Source organism: Lissotriton vulgaris, chromosome 6 (assembly GCF_964263255.1).
Source record: "Lissotriton vulgaris chromosome 6, aLisVul1.2, whole genome shotgun sequence".
In the NCBI taxonomy this organism is placed as follows: domain Eukaryota; kingdom Metazoa; phylum Chordata; class Amphibia; order Caudata; family Salamandridae; genus Lissotriton; species Lissotriton vulgaris.
Genome location: NC_141694.1, coordinates 1224430400 through 1224450876, shown reverse-complemented (window position 1 = coordinate 1224450876; position 20477 = coordinate 1224430400). Strand labels below are relative to the sequence as shown.

Here is a 20477-nt window from a genome sequence, read left to right as displayed (position 1 = left end):
ACTTTGTACATGTTCTTTATACACATGAAATGAGCGAACAGTTTGGAGAAAACATTATTTCTCCTACTTTGTGCCTTTCTCATGGAGGCGTATTATTTTAGTGTAAACCCCTGTCTACCTCCATTAGTAGATGGGGCTCTGTGTTAAATTCCTTGGGTAATCACATGGGAACGCCCTTGTACCACCCATGGAACACCCCTTGACGCAACGTAATGCAAAGTAACACAAACAGCTACTTTGCATTATTCTTAGTCAACCTTCCACACAAATAAACATTTGCACTGAAAATTGAAATCGTTATCAAGACTTTGCGCCGGTGCTCCTCTCTTTTTGTGACTTTGCACCAACACAAAGCCTGGATAAATCTGACCCTACATTCTTATTTTATCTAACTCAGACCGATGTCGTCTCCATCCACCTAGCCCTGGATAACCACTTAATGCTGACACCATGATTCTTGACAAACTTTTATGTTTATTTGTTTAGTTAAGCACTCACTTCATGTCAACTGTTTTTAGGCTTCCGTAAGACACATGTTGTATAGGGGAAGACTGTTATTTCATGACATTCTTATTGTTTTTAATTGTATTGATAAGTGGTTGTGCAAGCAATAATTTGATCAAGGTTAGTTTTGAATCCTGAAGGTCATGTTTCTAGTAGTATTATGAGTGTGTGGATGGAGGATATTGAAACATTGAAAGCCAATGGCTCTGAAGTGTTTTCTACAATTGGTTCCAGTAACCATTAACAGGTTGATTGCTTTGAATCTTAGATGGTAAGCTGTTGGTGCATGATTGTATTCTGTAGGTATAAGGGTGTTGAACCTTGAAGGCAGTTGAAGGTTAGGCAAAGTGAGACTATTTTATTGAGGTTTCATTGGTCTATGCTTTTGTATGTGGAAAAAAAGTGTGAATGGTGAACGTTGAAAGCCAAGTTTCAGTTTTTCATAGTACTTTGGTTTGGCGGGGGGAGTGACGTACAGGAAATAGCCGTAGTCACATTTACTGATGTTCCTACCTCCAGAGGTGGTATTCTTTGGGATGAGGGCAAGATTTGTTTGAGGCGCTATATTTAGTAGAAAGTGGTATTGACCGCTGCTTCTGTCAGTTGAGACTGGGGTTTGTGGCTATATAAAGACTATGACCTGACTTTGGTTTTAATGGAACAATGTCTCCAAAGAAGGTTGGGAATCAGAGTGCCAGTATTTTGTAGGAGAGATTTGGTGTCTCAGCACCAGGATTTCTGTTTTAAAGCCAGGGAGTGTCTGGCTGATCGGAGTCATCCACATCTCTATTGCTTTGAGGTCTTCTGTCACATTCATGAGTTGCTTCCTGTGACCTGCAAGTAAATCTACAAGTCATCATCTTAGGAGTGGAAGGTAAGGCTGTGTCTTTTAGGTCAGAATGAAGGATGATGCAGTCCTCTTCATGTGACCTCGCAGGGTGGGAGATTTCAAACAACTGGAGCGCAGTGGTCCATGATATGTGCAACAGACCGGTGATAGTGTAGCTGAATCTCACAAGCTGACCCAGATATCCACTGGTGCAGTTTCTGTTCCATGTTTTAAGCAGATTTATTGTAATGGAAAAATGAATTCCTTATTCATTTTAAATAATGGGAAAGGTTGTCAGTTTTTTTCTGCATTAACGAGCCCCCGGTTACTGAATGATTCTTAATTTTCCTTGTTAGTGTGATTGCTTATGAATTATGTAAGATAATATCGCTCTTGCATCAGAATGATCATTTCTGAAGGTGAAAAATCAATTGAAAGAGTTGTAAACACTAAACACAGAAGGAAAAAATACTATTGCTTCTGAGTGGGGATTTTATTGCCAGTAAGGAAGAATACCATTCTACAGTGGTTCATTAGTGCCTAGGGTGTTATACGTTTCAGTGTGAGCATGTAATTGGTTGGTGACAGCTTGTCCAGCAATGGAATCTTCCATCCCTTTAATTTCCAACTACTGGCCTACCCATATGGCTGGGACCAAGCTGGGGTGGTGTGGTGACCAAAATAACGATCTATTTAACACAGATCTTTGTGGCTGGGGGTGAATGTTTGCATTGTACAGCATTCCGTCCATCATTTGTTCCTTTTGCCGACCCAAATAACTAGTCATAGGCATGCTTATGTGCTAGAAAATCAATTGGCATTGTGCAGGTTTACTTCACTACATACAATCTAAAGTGGGTTCTGGAAACAACATGGCAACAGAGAGTCTACGGGAGCTTACAATTCTTATGCAGAGCAAACTGGGGACACTAGAGAAAAGAAAGTGATTTTTGGGGTGTGTAATATGCTCATTGACAGGGGCACAATACTTTGACTGAGTGCTTCCCTCATTCTCTTTTTTGTGTCTTTACAGCACTCACTGTGGCATGGCACATCGGGAATGTTTCAGAGGAGCAGCCCTATACTTCTAAACCAGATCTGTTACGTTTCGGAGAGAGAAAGGGTAAGCAACAGGGAATATCAATGGAGGGGTGAGAGCCATTTAAGCAACAGGGAATATCAATGGAGGGGTGAGAGCCATTTAAGCAAGAGGGAATATCAATGGAGGGGTGAGAGCCATTTAAGCAACAGGGAATATCAATGGAGGGGTGAGAGCCATTTAAGCAACAGGGAATATCAATGGAGGGGTGTGAGCCATTTAAGCAACAGGGAATATCAATGGAGGGGTGTGAGCCATTTAAGCAACAGGGAATATCAATGGAGGGGTGTGAGCCATTTAAGCAACAGGGAATATCAATGGAGGGATGAGAGCCATTTAAGCAACAGGGAATATCAATGGAGAGGTGTGAGCCATTTAAGCAACAGGGAATATCAATGGAGGGGTGTGAGCCATTTAAGCAACAGGGATTATCAATTGAGGGGTGTGAGCCATTTAAGCAACAGGGATTATCAATTGAGGGGTGCGAGCCATATGGTTGAATATTTATTTGACCCCCACATGCATGATTTGCTGTTGTCCTTCAAAATAGGTGTCCAATATCCATCCTCATCTTATACTGCCTGCCCCTCCCCCTACAGAACTGATGTGTCTAATCTCTAAACTAAAATGGCTCCATGACAATCCTGTTACCCCCATTGACATCTCCTCCATCCTTCCAAGCCCTGTGTATTTAACTCATCTTTACATCAGTTCTCCCCTTCCAGCGCCCACTTCTTCACCATAATACCACACGATAGACAGACCTATTGAATTTGCAGGTTATGTTGAGGTTTGTGTCTAAATTACAGATGGATGGTGAAACGTTTTTTTTATATATGTATTGTTTATACATCATTTAAAAAGCACCAGAGAAAGTTCAACTAATCTTAATCCACAATTGCCTTTTGGAAAAAAAACTATTTTTACACTATCTCTGATACTCCTGTAATAAACTATGGAGCAAAATGGCTTTGTCTCAAACATACTGCGATAATTTCCATTTAAAAAGTTTTGAGAACATATAATCTTCACAAAGAGAAATATTGTGTGGAATTAGTTTTCACTAGTGCAAATTTTTGTGGCATGGCACTGAGGGCCCGATTCACAGAACTGACTTAAGACAAAATCTTAAACTTACTACTTTTGATATTCACAGAAGGCATTTAGTAGTAGTAAAGTAAGGCTGCTGTCTTAAGTCTGTCTTAAGTATGTCTTAAGTCTGTCTTAAGTCTGTCTTAAGTCTGTCTCAAGTCTGTCTCAAGTCTGTCCTACTACTTTTGGTATTCACAGAAGGCATTTAGTAGTAGTAAAGTTAGGCTGCTGTCTTAAGTCTGTCTTAAGTATGTCTTAAGTCTGTCTTAAGTCTGTCTTAAGTCTGTCTCAAGTCTGTCCTACTACTTTTGGTATTCACAGAAGGCATTTAGTAGTAGTAAAATTAGGATTTTGTCTTAAGTTTGACTTAAAGACAGACTTAAGACAGACTTAAGACAGTCTTAAGACAAACTTAAGACAGACTTAAGACAGACTTAAGCCAGACTTAAGACAAACCTAGGATAGACTTAGGACAGACTTAAGGCAGACTTAAGGCAGAATTAAGGCAGACTTAAGACAGACTTAAGACAAACTCCTAACTTTACTACTACTAAATGCCTTCTCTGAATACCAAAAGTAGTAAGTTTAGGATTTTGTCTTAAGTTAGTTCTGTGAATCGGGCCCTGAGTCTTTAGCACTTTCTGAGATTAGAAAAGTAAGCTGCTGAATTGTGGGATCAGGTATCTCCGCCCATCCCAAACCTTTCAGGCCTTTATCACCCTGCCATTTCCTTGTAACCACCAAGAATCCTTGCTTCAGGCTTGACTAGCTACTCCAGTACAGGGTTTAGTCTTTGACTTCTGGGAAGTGTATTCCTGGTTTTATGTGGATAAAGAAGAACTACAAATCCCAGAGTGGAAAGTCAAAACCCACACCATTGCAGGTAGGTATGCATGGATCTGGCAAACTTGTCAAGGAGCTCGGAAACCTGGGGAGCTCAGCTGTGCAGGGTCTACACTGTAATAGCATAAACTTTGGTCCTGAGTTATTGTGCAACTGAGCACTTCATAACAATCATAAGAATTCAGGACAAATGTTAACACTTATCCTGTTTTTTACTTGTGCCGGAGGTGTACTGAAAGCCACATTAGTTATAATACCTGTATGTATTGAATGCAGATAATGTAATTGTTCAATTCAGTTTATGAACCACTATTACTGTTTGGTCATGATTAGCTTATGTTCAGGGTTCAAGTTACCTATAAATGTAAAAATGTTTTCCATTTTTCTTTAACTCCCAACTGAAATGTATATTTATATATGTGTATCTCTTTCTTTTCCAGGCAACACAGCCTTTTCTCCCAAAACTATTCAACTTTTTGAAAAAGCATTCTACACAGATAACTAACACTATTGCTAATATTCTTTTTGGATAATAAAAATAAGACTGCCAAGTGCATATTGTAAAATAGGAAAGAATGTCAAGGACCTTATTGAAAAATTAAATAGTTTGTTGCTGTCTACATGTGATTTGTGCAGCAGATTCAATTTGGTGTATGACTTCATCTTGTGTAATGTTGCCCACCCTAGCTGTGCCCTGTACATACACTTACTGACAAAGTATTTGAATAACAGAGGAAGTTGATGAAAATTGTTTATGCTTTTGAAGAACACTTTTGGTTAAACTATTGTGCCTGATATTTGCCAGATCCAGTAAGTGGAATGACAGCCAAGAGGCTGGGCATAGTTCCTTCTAAAATGACCTACATTATGTACACACTGTGCTAGTACAACAGAAGGTGGCTATCATTTGTTTGTGTGGCTATGTGCAGTGCACGGCTACTTCAAGTGTAGTACTCTTGCCTGAACCATGCTAACAAAATACCTCCAGCAGGTGTTTTGTCTATTTCAGGCATGTCAGACTATTTTGTGGGGCCTGATTAACGCGTTCCATGCGTCGGACGGCCCCCGGCTGCCAAGTTGGGAATGTGCGTCGGATGCCTGGGGGGCCTCCAATTACCACACGCGTACAATACGCCTGCACAGTGGGGAAATTTGCACCGCAGCGAACGGGTTAAGTCAAATGAAGAGGAGCACTTAGGACTAACTACATAGATACAACAAACCCCGGTAGTGAAAGTAAATTGAGAGAAATTATTGATATTTCCACTCACAACATCCACCTCGCCTACACAAACAGAATTCCCTTTAGTGTGGACAAATGAACCGGTGTGATACCTAGGGATTCAGATACATACATACCCTGACGTGGTACTAAGAGAGAATTATGGGAAAGCAGTGCAGCTTTTTACAGAGATGATAGAGAGCTGGTTACGGTTACCCCTCTCATTGATGGGCCGAATAGCTCTCATGAAAATGATTTTCTTGTTTGTCAATATACCAATACTATTATCAAAAAACGTGTTTTGCACTTTGCACACACTTATGACTCACTTGGCCTGTGCTGGGAAATTGCTGTGCCTGTGATCGGGAACATTAACCCTCCCTTATATGATGGGTGGGCTGGATGCACCAGACCTTGCAATATACTATAGGGCTTCGCATATCATACATGCATATTATTGGATTCACGGGCCACCAGTTCTCCCACACTTGTACTGGGAGAGGGAAGCAGCTGAACTATTATCGCTCCCATGCCACCTGCTAAGCATAGCACAGCGTAAATTCCGCACAATTGACCCTATAGGCTACACATTACCTACTTAAGAAACAGCAGATGAAAGGTGGATTCCAGTACTGTATTCACCAAAGCTACCAATAGAGTGGTGCACATGGTTTCCCTTAAGTACAGATGGGGCAATAATGCGGATACTGCAAAGGGTAAAAATACACAACATGGGAGACTTCTTCAAAGATGGAATCCTGATAACCTGGAAAGTGGTCCAAGACTCGATACCTGAGGCAACTTTGATCACCAGATATAATTGCCATAGAGCATGTCAGTCACTGCGGGTGCTGTTGGGGTCAGACAGAGCAGAACTGCCTGAAAAAAAACCCTGACATATTTGCTCCTGGCAACCTCCACGGCCCGTGGGATTTCAACACTATATAAACTTATGCGACATAGTGATGATCCACCAAATAAAAAGTCGCGGCGGGAATGGCAGGAGGACTTGGGCGTAATAATAACAGACAAGCAATGGGCATGCTGGTGCTCAATCACTAAGAGCATATCGCAAAATGGCAGACATCACCTGGTGCACTTTAAATATCTCAAAAGAGATACAGCCTGAGAGGTGATGAGAAATGTGTAAGATGCGGTGCTGAGAATGCTGGGTTTGACCATCTTGCTTGGTCCTGTCCTGAGATACAAGCATTCTGGTTAAAAATGGCAAATGAGCTCCAGGGGATGGTGAGGCAACCAGTTTCAGACTCTCCAATGCTAGCCTTACTGGGGCTAGACTGCTACGTACCAAAACAATATAGAAGGTTAGTGGCAACAGGTCTGCTGCTGGCAAACAGACAAGTTGGAATGCACTGGATGAGAGGCCCGGTGCTGACGATCCTGGAATGGTACGACGATTTGACCTATTGTAATACCAATGCATACATTTTTAAAGCCTTGATGCCGATTTGTAGCAGACCACGTGACATATGGGGACCATTTAAGACTTACCTACACAGTAGAGCAGAAACCCAGAACGATACGAATGTCCAGCAACCAGAAGAACAGGAATGGGATGGGGGAGGTGAGGATAATAGATAAGGTAAATGGGGGGCATGCATGCTGCGATAGCAAGGCCACAGCAGAACTAAGGCCGGAAGTTTTATCCCATTAAACAGATTGTTTAAGAGACCCAGGTATGCACTGACGACGTACAATACCTGATATAGTTACAAGATGTATATGTGAAGATTGGAGTTGCAACCATACCAATGATTTTTCATAGATGCCTGTTTATGTCCCCATGGAGAAATGTGCTACCCTATGGCACATGTAAATACATGCTTTATATTTATACTGTAAATGATGTCAACAGCAACGAACTGCACTTTATTTGGAAATGATAAATATATATATATTTTTTTTTTAAACATAGATAGCAGTAACTCAGCACAGCCAGCATCTGGCACCACTTATTTGTATCAGCCGTACTTGCTGCCACGTAATTTATTAACAGAGATAATACATCTCCTTTTTATAAGGTTATTATTCACCAACTAGCTTTTCAACTGCTGGTTTGTAAAGAATAGTTTCAAAAAGTAAAAGAAATGTTATGTTGTGTTATGGATATTTGGAGAGCGCATGGCTACCGGAGGGTGTCCCAGCACTAGCCGAGAGAGAGGAAGGTCACAGCAGCTTAGTAGGAGGGGTTTTGAAAAAAAGAAGTTTTCAGAAGCTTACGGAAGGGAAGGTGATTTGGTTCAGATTTTAGGTGGGGAGAAAGCGTGTTCCAGAGCTTGGCGGACGTAAAGCAGAAGGAACGACCACCACTTCTAATCCTGTTGATTTTTGGGACCGCAGCTAGGTTGAGACTGGATGAACGAAGGAGTCTATTCGGGTGGTATGCAGGACAATGGCTTGGAGGATGGGGGGCCTTTCTTCCAGAAAGATTTGTGGGTGATACATAAAGACTTGACTTTTATTCTGTCCGCAACCGGGAGCCAATGCAGGGTTTTCAAAGCATGCCTTGAGGTTTGGCTGTTGGGAGTCATGAAAAGCATCTGTGCTGCACAATTCTGGATGGCTTGCAGTTTATTTGTGGTAGCCCTAGGTGCTCCTAAATACAGAGCATTTCCATAGTTGAGGCGAGAGAGGATTAAAGCCTGGACCATGAGTCTTCTTGCTGAAAAAGGGAGGAGCGGAAGGACTTTACGGAGCATCCGCAGGATGCCAAAGCAGGATGCTGCCAGTTTAGTTGCCTGATGATCAAAAGTGAGTGACTGATCTAGCCACATGCCTAGACTTTTGATCTGATTTTTGGGTGTGGGTGGAGGGCCAATAGAGCTTGGCCAAGCTAGGCTGATGCCGGAGATGGGTGAGTTGGCCAGCATCATAAGCTCTGTTTTATCTCCCTTTAGTTAAAGGAAGGAGAGTGCCATCCATTTGGCGACTCTCTCCAGGCAGGAGCTTAGACTAGACAAGGTAAGTCCTGGGTAGTTTAGGGCCACCACTAACTGGGTGTCAATGTCTATCCCGAAGGGTAGGATAATCTATGCCAGTGAGCTCATGTAGACCTTGAACAACATCGGGCTCAGGGATGAGCCCTGAGGGACGCCGCAGCCAAGTGGGTTTTGATCAGACGAGTTATCCCCTTCAAATACTTGAAAGTTCCTGTCCTTGAGGAAGAACTGTAGCCGGTGATGGCACTACCTGATAGACCAACATTCTTCAATCTGTGAATCAGGATGTCGTAGTTAACTGTTGAAGGCGGCACTGAGGTCCAAGAGGATGATGGCCGTCGATCCTCCTTTGCTAGGATAATTTTGGTATTTTCAACCACTGGGAGTAATGCGGTTTCAGTCCCGTGTTGGGGGCGAAATCCAGTTTGAGACGGGTGGAGTATATTATTAGATTCAAGAAAAGCAGAGATAACTGAGGTAACGTGCTTTTCTAGCATTTTGCTGATCCTGGGAAGAAGAGAAATAGGGCAATCATTTACAAGTGTATCAGGTTCAAGACTGGGTTTCTTCAATAGTGCCCTAACCATGGCATGTTTCCAAGGTGGGGTACTAATCTAGTTGAAATGGAGGAGTTTATCAGCTTCAGCAACACTCAGACGATTGTATCCCCAGCTTTACTAAAAAATTGGGAGGTGCTGGATTATTTTCCGAGCCAGATTTTACTGAGGCACATGTATTTACTAGGGTGTCCATGTCTATCAGGGGAATTCCCCTGAGAGAGTGCTCACCGGATATTGAGTGCTCCGTAAGCTGATGATTGATGGATGGGCCGGGGGGAGAAGGAACTGTAGATATCCTTGATCTTATTAGAGAAGAACTCTACAAGCTAGTCACAGCGTGCGTTTGAGCTGTCTGGTGGAATATCCCTGACTGTTGGTTTTAGAAGGTGCTTGCGATCTTAAAAATTTCACGTGGGGCATTTGAGGTGGAGTTGATTCTTTCCTCATGGTATAGTGCTTGTGCCCCCTTCACTTTGGATTGGTAAATTTTAATAGAGTCCATGTAGATCTGTTTTCTTGTTGTATCGTGAATTCTTCTCCATTTCCTCTCGATTTTTTTGCAGATTTGTTTATACTCATGCAGTGTAGAGGAGTACCATGGAGAGGGGTTGTTCCTGTTTTTGTTTTTATGGATAGGTTTCTTAGGTATAACTAGGTCAAGGGAGGAGTTGATCCATTGGTTAAATTGGCCATTCACGACTGTGGGGCAGGGATCTAGAGTAGGTATGTAATTTATCAGAGCTGCATTCCAGGAGTCCAACGGGATGTTGGGCCAGGAACGTTTCCAGCTACTGGTCGTGCCAGTATTAAGGGGGAGTTGATATATCCAGGCCCCAGGAAGTGGTCGGACCATTGTACTGGGCCTGGGTCTGCGACTGAAAGTTCATTGCAGTTGGAGAAAATGGTATCTAGAAGATGCCCTTTTTCATGGGTGAGGGTCGTAACATTTTGCTTTATCCGGAGAGCCAAAATATTTTGGATTAGTTCAGTCGCTACTGGGTCTGGGGGGTCATCAAAATGCAAACTGAGATCCCCCAGTATAGAAAAGTTAGAAGTGGAGCTTGCTAAGTTAACACCAGCTTCTGGCAGGATTCTAAACAGTTGTCCATGGGGACCGGGGGGGCGGTATATAAGGATACCTGAGAAGGTATGAGTTGAAGAAAGTGAGATGGAGAAGGAGTAGTTCTCCCAGTCAGGCAGGATATTGGGAAAAAAGCTGCATTTATAACCTACTTTTAGAATAATGGCAATGCCTCCTCCCCTTCCCTATTCCCGATCTTTCCTCTGAATATGATAAACTGGTAGGAGACATTGGACTAGATCAGGTTCTGACTCAGCGTTGAGCCAGGTTTCCGTGAGAAATAGCGCATCAGAAAATTCCTCTTGGAGCAAGATAGAGATTTGCTTGGCATGTTTGGATAAGGATCTGCAATTAATAGACTTCATTTTGTAGAGGAGGAGGCAGGGACCCGGCGGTATTTAGGTGGAGGATTTAAAGATTAAGAACATTGAGAACAAGTAAAAATGTCCATAAGTGAACGAATGGCGTGAAGTCAATTCTCACTGGGAGACATCCTCAATCTCATAAGTAACTCTGAGGAGTATACGTGGCATTGAGGACTGAAACTGGCAGGGGGGTGCCCCCTGGCCCCAGCTGGATGCGGACAGGTGCAGATAAGCCTACCTTTGGCGCGCTTTGGCGCACCCGCTGGGCACATCCGCTGCACATCAGCGAAATCGGCTACGTTTATGCCAAGAAGCCCTGATGGGAGTTGGAGGAAGACTAGACCATCTCACCTCCAAAATGGCCGCCATGTAGTGGCCCAAGGCAAGTGGGAGAAACCCACTTCATGGAAAGAAAGAGAGAACATCTACCTCCACTCAAACAGCAGCCTAGCTGCTGCGGTGGATCGGAGTGCGGAGCAACAGGGGACCGATGAAAGGGGTGAGCAGGTTAAAGTGCATGCAGCAGGGAAACAAACAGATACAATTTAAACAAAGCTAAAAGTTACCCACAGTAATTGTTAGAAAGACAAGGTAAAAGCAAGATAAAACAAGTTTTGAGCACGTTCAAAACCGAAGCGAATAACACCAGCAGCACTCTGGGCGCTACCTTCTCTGAGCTTATTCTGACAGTGGGAGAGCGAGAGAGGGTTGGTGTGTTGTTTGAGATGTACGCTTTGAATGGTAATGGTAAGCTGTTGCAATCAGATGTCTCTTTGTTTTGTTCATTGATTGTGTGTGCCATACTGCATACTCTAGTGTTGCTTTAATCTTACCACTGAACGATGAGAGTTGCATTAATATACGTACCCATTGTACTGTGCATTTTGGTTTCCTTGTAATCAAAATAAAAATAATTTAAACAAAATAAAAGAAAACATAAAACATTCGAGAAAAGCTCAATCTTATTCTAAGGTATCTCAGAACTGAATTAAATATTTAAAATCTGTATAAATGTCATGGTTTATTTTTAGAATTCCACACAGAAAAATTAACACAATTCAAAAGCTTATTGCATGTGACAATCTTCAAGGAAAAGTTAAATCAATCAATTAATCAATCAGAGCTTTGTATTGCATGGCTATTCTCCCATGAGGGTCTCAAGGCGCTGGGGGAGTGGGGCTGCTGGTCGGATAGGTGGAGGATCATTCAAAGAACCAGGTCTTCAGGGCATTCTGGAATTGAGTCAGCGACTCAGATTTTCTGAGTTGGAGGGGCAGGGTGTTCCAGGTCTTGGCAGTGAGGTAGGAGGACAACCTTCCACTGGTTCTGGTGTTGTGGATCCTGGGGACAGAGGCATGGGCAAGTTGGGAGAATCGTATTTGTTTGGCAGGTATGTGGCTGTAGTTCAGGTATGCTGGTCTTTCGTCGTGTGGAGCTTTGTAGGTGCGAGTGAGGAGCTTTAAAGTGGTTCTCTTGTTGACTGTGAGCCAGTGGAGTTGTCAGAGTTGTTATGTGATTTAGCTGTGGTGGGGGATGTTGAGTACCAGTCTGGCTTTGGCGTTTTGGACGTTCTACAGTTTCTTGAGCTGTTTCTGGGCGACGCCTGTGTAGAGTGCGTTTCGATAGTCGAGTCTGCTGGTGATTAGTGCATGGGGGACAATCTTTCTGGATTCTGTGGGGATCCATCTGAATGTCTTTTGAGGAGACTGCGTTGATTTGGTGGTTCATGGTGAGCGATGAGTCCAGTATGATGCTGAGGTTGCGTGCATGGTCCGTCAGGTAGGGGGAATTCCCAGAGCTGGTAGCCACCAGGAGTCATTCCTAGCTGAAGGGGTGGGTCCAAGGATGAGTACTTTGCCTTGGCCGAGTTGAGCTTGAGGCAGCTGTCTTTCATCCAGGCAGCAGTTGCCTTCATTCCACGGTGGAAGTTGGTTCTGGCAGTTGTGGGTTTGTTGGTGAAGGAGAGGATCACCTGGGAGTCATTGGCATATGAGACGATGTTGAGTCCGAGGCTTCTGACGATGGCTTCAGGAGGACCATGTAGATGTTGAAGAGGGTGGGGCTCAGGGACAAACCCTGGGGCATCCACAGCTGAACTCAGTGGGTTCTGAGAGGGACGGTTGTAGTCTGACTCACTGAGTCCAGCCGATGAGGAAGGAGTGGATCCAGTCCAGAGCCTTGTCGCGGATGTCGGCGCTGTGGAGTCTCGTGATTGGGGTGCGGAGGGAGAAGGTGTTGAAGCCAGCTAAGAGATCTAGTAGGATGAGGGCTGAGGTCTCTTCCCGGTCGAGGAGGGAGCAGATGTCATCATTGGCGGCGAGGAGTGCAGTCTCCGTGCCTGGATTGCTTTAGAAGCCAGATTGGGAGGTGTCCAGGACGTGACTCACTTCGATGAACGCAACAATTAGGCGTTGATGGCCTTCTCGATGACCTTTGCTGGGAAGGGGACGAGGGTGATGGGTCTGAAGTTCGTGAGGTCTGTCGGGTCTGAGGACGGCTTATTCAACCAGGGGTTGATCTCTGCGTGTTTCCAGTCATCATGGAAGGTGTTGGTTTTGCTGGAGCAGTTGATGGTGCTGCAAAGCTTGGGGGAGATGGCGGCGGCTGCTCTGTGAAAGATGTGGTCGGGGCAAGGATCAGTCGGGGCTCTTGAGTGGATGCTCTTCATGGTCTTGAGCGTGTCCCCTGTTGTGAGGGGGGTCCAGCACGGTCTGTTGGGGTGTGGCTTGGTTGAATGAATTTATGTAATAGTGCTGGGCATAGTGCCTGGGTCTAGGGTGTCGAAGCTGTCGTAGAGCTTCCTAATCTTGTAGTGGAAGAAGGTACCAGTTTGTTGCAGAGGTCTGTGGATGAGAGAATATCTGTGGTTTCACTGTTCCGCCTGGTGAACTCCTTAACAATGGCAAAGAGTTCTTTGCTGTTGTGTTCATTGGCAATCGTCCTGTCTTGGAGGACCGTTTTCTTTGTGGTTTTCATGAGGCGGTGGTGTGTTGATGGCGGGTTTGAAGGTTGCATGAATTTCTGGGGTTTTGTTGCTCCTCCATCTCTTTTCAATTCGTCTGCTAGTGCATCTGAACTCGTGGAGGGTGGCTGTGAACCAGCTGGCCTTCCTGAACTGTTGGTTACCTGGTCTTTTCTTGAGGGATGCCAGGGTGTCAGCGGTGGAGGTTGCGTGCTGCGGTGTTGGCGTCCGTTGGTGGAATGGTTGTGCTGAGGGAGTTGATGAGAATTTCTTCAGTGGCCTTGATCCAACTGTGGTGGAGTGGTGATGATGATTGTGGTGTGTGGTCGGCGTGGTGAAGGCGAGATGCACGCAGTGATGTTCAGTCCTGGAGAGTTCGGTTGTGTGGCTGTAGCTGATATTCGCACAGGTGGAGAAGACGGGTCGAGGTGTGTCCAGCTGTGTGGGTCGGTGAGGTGACTAGCTGCTTGAGTCAAATATTGTGGAGGTTCTCCATTAGGGAGGCGGTGGTCTGGTCACTGGGGTTGTCCATGTGGAAGTTGAGGTCTCCGAGTAGGATGTAGTCTGTGTATGCGAGAGCCTGGGGTGCTGATGTGGTCTATGATAGCGTCGGTGAAGCGGGGTCAGGGGGCCTGAAGAAAAGGGTGCAGGTGAGGGTGGTGTTGTGGTTGGTCTGGATCTGGAAGTGGAGGTGTTCCATGGTCGATATTGTGTTGTTGGAGTGCGTGGTCCTTGTGGTTGATTTTGTAGCCTTTGGAGATGTCAATGGCGATGTCCGGTCCAGAGCAGGGGTTGGTCCAGATTTCCGTGAAGAAAGTGATGTCAAGAGAGGTGGCGTCAAGGAGGTCCCAGATTTTTGTGGTGTGTTTATGGAGGGATTGCACGTTGATAAGGATGCAGTTGAGCCGGACGGGTGCGCTATTGGTTGGCTGAGTGGCGAGAGGAGCTGGCATGTTGGCGATGCTGAAGGTGTGGTTTCAGTTCCAACAGGAGATGGGTCCAAGGGCCTTCTTTGGTGATGTTAGATGGTGAGCGGAGTGGCGTCCCGGGTTAAGGTCAAGGAGGGCCCTGGCTTCGTAGCGGTGGAATGCCAGAGAAGCAGGGTCCATGTAGCTGGGCGCGTTCCAGGACTAGATGGGCCTAGAAGGGCTTGCCTTTGGCACACCAAAGTGCAAACCTGCTGCGCAACTGCGCACCAGCAGCCATTAAGTAGTGCTACTGGGCGGGTTGGACAGCTGGGAGGCAGGAAGGAACACTAGAGGGAGGCTGGGCCACGGGGGATCGCTGCAGCAGGGGACAGGAAGAAAGGAGCATAAAAGGAAAAGCCAAAAGGCAGAGGCAGAAAAACAAAAAGAGAAAAGCGGAAAGAGGGACAGAAACAGCAGCAACAGAGACAGAAGGGCAGTCAAGCAGCAGAGCAGTGATGCTCTACCACTGGACCACTAGAGATGAGTGGCAGTCAGGAGCCTGCGGGAAGAGGAAGGCCTTGAACTCCTGGCCTCTGGGTCAGTAGCAGCAGCAGATGGGAACAGCAGCAGCTGCTACCAGACTGCTTTGCGCTGTGGAAGGAGCTAGTCCACTAAAGAATAGTTGCAGGTAATTAATCTAAAATAATAGCTGTTTGGGTAAGTGTCATTTTTTAAAACAAAATGCTTTCCATTAATGACTAGGAAATGGAACACATGCTTCAGCCATTTTATGCTGTGCAACAATCTGAAAAAAATTTATAATGGCCTCTGTCAGAAGACTATAGTCACTTGTCTGCCTAAAACATTGCTGACTGGGTGCAGCTGTCTCACCCTCCCCATAGCCATAATAATGCATGTGTGTGCTATGGCCCTTGATGCAACATTTGAAAGGTGAGAGATAAAAGAAAACCAGTATCATAATGTCTGCCCTGTAACCAAACCTGGCACAAATATACCGGTTGCTGTGCTTTTACAAACGAGGGGAGTGGTGGAAAGCAACATAGGGAGTCCCAGGGAGCAGGCTGGCAAGCTGACATTCACGGATGACATCTCATGCAATGTCACTCTCTAATAAAGTAAACTGTGCCTTGTGCAAATATCGCATTGTTGTTAAAATTTAAAACAACATAAAATGTATTCCATTGAAAGATAAGAGCAAATTCTTGGAGAAATGTATAATGTTATACTTTCCCCAAATTATTAACTCTATCTTTTCTGCTAATTCTTGTAGGCAAGTGCCTTTGCTCATTCAACAAACCCCAAGGCTGTTCACATCTCAGTTGAACTAAAGTGCTTGTGCAAAAAACAAGTGCGTCGAGCGAGCAAGGCGACTGAGATCGCCGAAACGCGTTTGGTGGAGGGCACAGCAATGCACTTAAAAGAATGAAAAAATAAATAAAGTTACAGCGGCTGCTGTTAAATTCAAGAGTCCGTCTCTCTCGTCTTCTTCGGCGTGGATATATATCACGTAGAGAGTGGTTGTCGGATATATATATATATATATATATATATATATATATATATATATATATATATATATATGCAAAGAACTCCTCCACGCCACTTTCAATCCAGCTGGACCGACGAGGCGTTACACAGGAGACGGACCACAGGATCGGTTACATGTATTCTTTATTTGGCAGATACAGCTGGAAAAAAGTGCATTACGCGTTTCGGGCTACGCAAGCCCTTGCTCACATGTGAGCAAGGGCTTGCGTAGCCCGAAACGCGTAATGCACTTTTTCCCAGCTGTATCTGCCAAATAAAGAATACCTCTAACCGATCCTGTGGTCCGTCTCCTGTGTAACGCCTCGTCGGTCCGGCTGGATTGAAAGTGGCGTGGGGGAGTTCTTTGCATTAATTACGGGAGTGAGCTTGCTTCCGGGCACGGACCCCTTTCCCTGATGTGGCGTCTGTTTCTCAAGCTAACTGAATATATATATATATATATATATATATATATATATATATATATATATATATATATATATATATATATATATATACATATATATATATATATATATATATATATATATATATATTAGGCCTGGGCAGTAAATTCCGTTCTGCTCGGGGAATTTGCAGAATTTGGGTAATTTCGCGGTCCGTGGAGAAGGCAGAATTGCCCAAAATTCCACGATCCAAGGCTTCGCGGAATTTTTTGCTTCTTTGCACTTTTAAAATGCGTGCTCGCGAGATATTTCCCCCGAGCACGCAAACAGCGTTCGCAAACAGGAAGAAAGCACCGAGAACAGGCAGAACAAGTAATTCCACGTGTTCGCGGAACTCTGCGTGCTCGTGGAGATTTTTTACCTTTTTGCAGAGCTTTGCATAGCGCGACTACGCAAATTCCGCCCACCCCTAATATATATATAATGCTAAGCTGTTGTGACCATGGAAAAAGGGCAAAATTAGAATGAAAAACACAATATATGTTTTCTATGTGAACCCTAGTGTGGAATGTAAATATGTTCACACTAGAAAGTATGTCTTTCCAAAACATTTCTGAACTTGTGGGTTAGTAAGTCCCATCCCCATATGTGAATGTGCCACTTCACCAGCCCATATTATTGCTCTACATCACAATAGGTATTTATATGTGACACAGAGCTCTGCAGGGCCCTTCGGTGCACCTTAATAGTGAGGTAAAGTATTTTCCTAAGATCACATAACTTCAGCAAGTGGGGAAGCTGGTATTCAACCAAGTTTTCCTGCTTTAATGTTGCACATTTCAGCAGCTGGATGGGTATCTCTTTCTCTCTCCGATTTTGCATTAGAGGATTGTGGTTTTTGTTTAAAGTTTTGAGGAGCTCTAGCAGTGCACTTTGCTTTAATAACATTACATTTTAAATCAAGATGACAAGAGAAGTCTTCTTTCTGGGAAAAATGAAAAAGTTAAGGGAAGTCAGGGTTATTATCTACTGATATCAGTCACATCCCATGGCTTAACGCAGCAACTGGTTAGATGAGATTCAGGGCGAGGACCACCGTCTCCAGTGAAGGTAAATACACACATTAACACAGCAAAGGTCTGGGCCGGCTCTCCCAGTTCTAGGCCTTAACATCCACACAGGTGAATTGCAGAGCTCAGTTGCAGAGGGACTTTCAGAAGGAGCTCTGCTGACTTTTTGCTTTATCATTACCTCCCTGGGGTGGGGCAGCAGGTCGTATGGTCTTAGCGACGGCGTAATGCTGCATCGCCCCTCCCGCAGTAGGTTGGGGGGGGGTTGTAGGGTAGTTTGAGACTGAAGGATGATCTGGGGGCGAGCAGAATCCACATGCAGGCTCGGGTCTTTTTTGGCTCGGGGGTCCAAGATGAACTTTAAGCAGAGCCCGGCATCTGGCTTGAGCCTTCAGCGGTTTTCCCACCTCTACTATTCATTATGTCATTAGGGAGAGTCTAATTGGCATTGGCCCTTGATGGTGGGGGAATTGGACCAGTGATGGGTGCATCTATGGATATTACCAGTCATACGCATGACATACCTCCCAAGCTGGACAGAAGTTACACAGCTGTTTAAAGAGTTTGGGCTGTCCATAATGCAAAGTGTTTAAGTCCTTCATAAGGCGTAGGAGGCGGCAGATGGAATTTTAGTGTGAGAACACAAGTAGAGCTTGTGGGTCAAGTTTAGATCCGTCCAAGTTGTAATCAACCTCTACGACTCGCTTTGCAACAGATCCGTATCACAGAGTATCAGGACTAACCACACGGAGCAGAGGTACACAAGGGCGTTTGCCAAATCTGGGTCCTGGTTAAAAGACAGATCAGTACCTCAGGCTCTGTCCTATGTTGATCGCTGTTAGCAGGGCCAGCGCTAGGCATGGGCAGCGTGGGCCGCTGCCCAGGACCCCGCAGTCAGCCCTCCAACTTGGGGCCCGCACCAATGCGTAACAGTCAGGCCACAGCATGAAAGATGCCCCCTTGCAAGTGTGCCACCATAGGTCCCCGGCCTCACTGCTATGGTGCAGCAAGGTGAACCCAGGGGTGGGGGGAAGTCCCACTTGCAAGAAGGCCCATTCATCAGTTTTGTCCTGCAATTAGGCCTCCTCCACCCACCCACGCAGAGGCACAGCGGGATGGCTATAGCCCTGCTGTTAAACTCCCTGCCAGTCCCTTAACCCTCTCTGGAGATAAGCAACCCTCACACCTTCAGCCCTTTATGAGCTGTTAAGAGGTGCTTGTAGGTGGCTGGGAAGGAAGGGCTGCCACTTAAGGAGTAGTGGAATCTATTGAGATGCAGACAGCCCTGCATGGGTCAAGGCGATGCAAACTAGAGAGGCCTCGCAAATTCCCCTTCTGCTCAGGGTCCCAAAAATCCTAGAACCTGCCCTGGCTGTTAGTACGCATGACAGTGCTTAATTTGAGCCAGTGGTTCCTGGTGCTCGGCACTGGCACTTAATTGCTGTAAATTGAACTTATGACAGCTGCCACATGGTGGTGCTGTTTGTGTAATTTGAAGATGAGTAGAAAAACAGTTGTTTGTTAATACGATATACATTCAAAACAACTAATACGTGCCACCCAAGCCATTCTTAACGCTTTAGCTGTCTCAAACATTCTGAATTGTCACACTTTATAGCAGCGTAATGGTTAGCAGTTCAATAAGTACAGAAGGAATGTGTGGTGCAAACTGGGGTGGCCTCCTGACTAGAGCCCAAGGGCCAAGACTTGTTTTTTCACAAAGTAAGCACTGGTTGCTCATCCTTTTCAGTGAGATCTGCTTGCTCAGACTTTTACTACTTCAAATTTGTCTTTGCATGCTGAATGCGAACCCTATGCAAAAAGAACAATTGATGGACAGATTGCAGAAACATTTCTTACATTTACCCCAGTACAGAGATCTGGGCCTATATCCATCGCTTTTTTGCTCATCATGCCATTCCAGTTTGGACCCAGCCATATGCAAATCAGTCTTGACCCTGTGCTCAATGGGAAGAGTCCAGCCCGAACTGCCAGGCCCTCCCTGGACTGGAAACAAGCATCCTAGGACCGGTTTCGGGCTTTCAGCCCTCATCATCCAGGATAGCTTGAGTCCAGTGGCATGGAGAGCACCGGACCCATGTCTGGGCATACCCATCCCACTCGGGGTGACAAATGAAAAAAGAACAGTATGATAAACCTACACTGACCTATATATATTCACCTTTTTGATATTTCTGTAATTAATAGATCTGTTTTGAAGCACGAAATGTAAAACTCAAAATTCTAAAACCATATCCACTCAGTGGCAGTATTAGTTCACTCATTTGTTATTTAAACACACATTACCAAATAAGCGGCACAATATATGGTAAGCATTGTAAAACCATGACAATGCGGAAAACACTACAGAATCACATAATTCCTGGGGTCATGTGAATTGTGTCTTGGATAGTGAATGGCTGGTACTGTAACAAGCCAAATGTGAAGGGTGAATCCTTGAGTAAATATTCAGGTGGCAATGTTGGAGTTAAGAAACACTACACTTAATCCTCCATTCCAAGTGCTTGAGAAAAATCAGACACAAAAGCAGCCTTAGAGAAATGCTGTTACCACATGATATGTGGGGATTTTTTGTGGTGTTTACAAGTCCCCTTCCCTTGGTAATGGGGATGTCAGAACCCCTTTCAGAGGGCCCCGGGGCAAGCAGGAGCCACTGGGCCCAATATGGGGGGGTTGAAGCTTTTACACCTGATCTCCTGGGGCCCGACTTACTATGGGTCCTGAGCAACTGGACCTAGTACCCCTTCAGAACTTGACTCATAGGAAAAGCATGGGATAAGCAGTCAATGGCTTACCCGGAGGAGGTAGATGCAGGTGGTAAACACAGGCTCACAACTCAAAATATGTTCAATAGCAGCAATACATTATTGTCCTGTCAAATACTTGCTTTTATGGAAAAGGAGTATTTATATACGAACGCAAAGTGAAATATGGCATAGACATACAATAAACACAGTCCCTGGAGGTCAGAAATCCAGTGAACGATAGGCATGTCAGTGAGTCCTA

The 20477-nt window shown here is 44.8% G+C and overlaps 1 pseudogene; it reads left to right on the top strand.

Moving 5' to 3' along the window:
- The window catches only part of LOC147708653 (uncharacterized), a 210160-nt pseudogene extending 205260 nt beyond the window's left edge, over positions 1-4900 (top strand).
- Positions 4901-20477: the final 15577 nt, after the last annotated feature.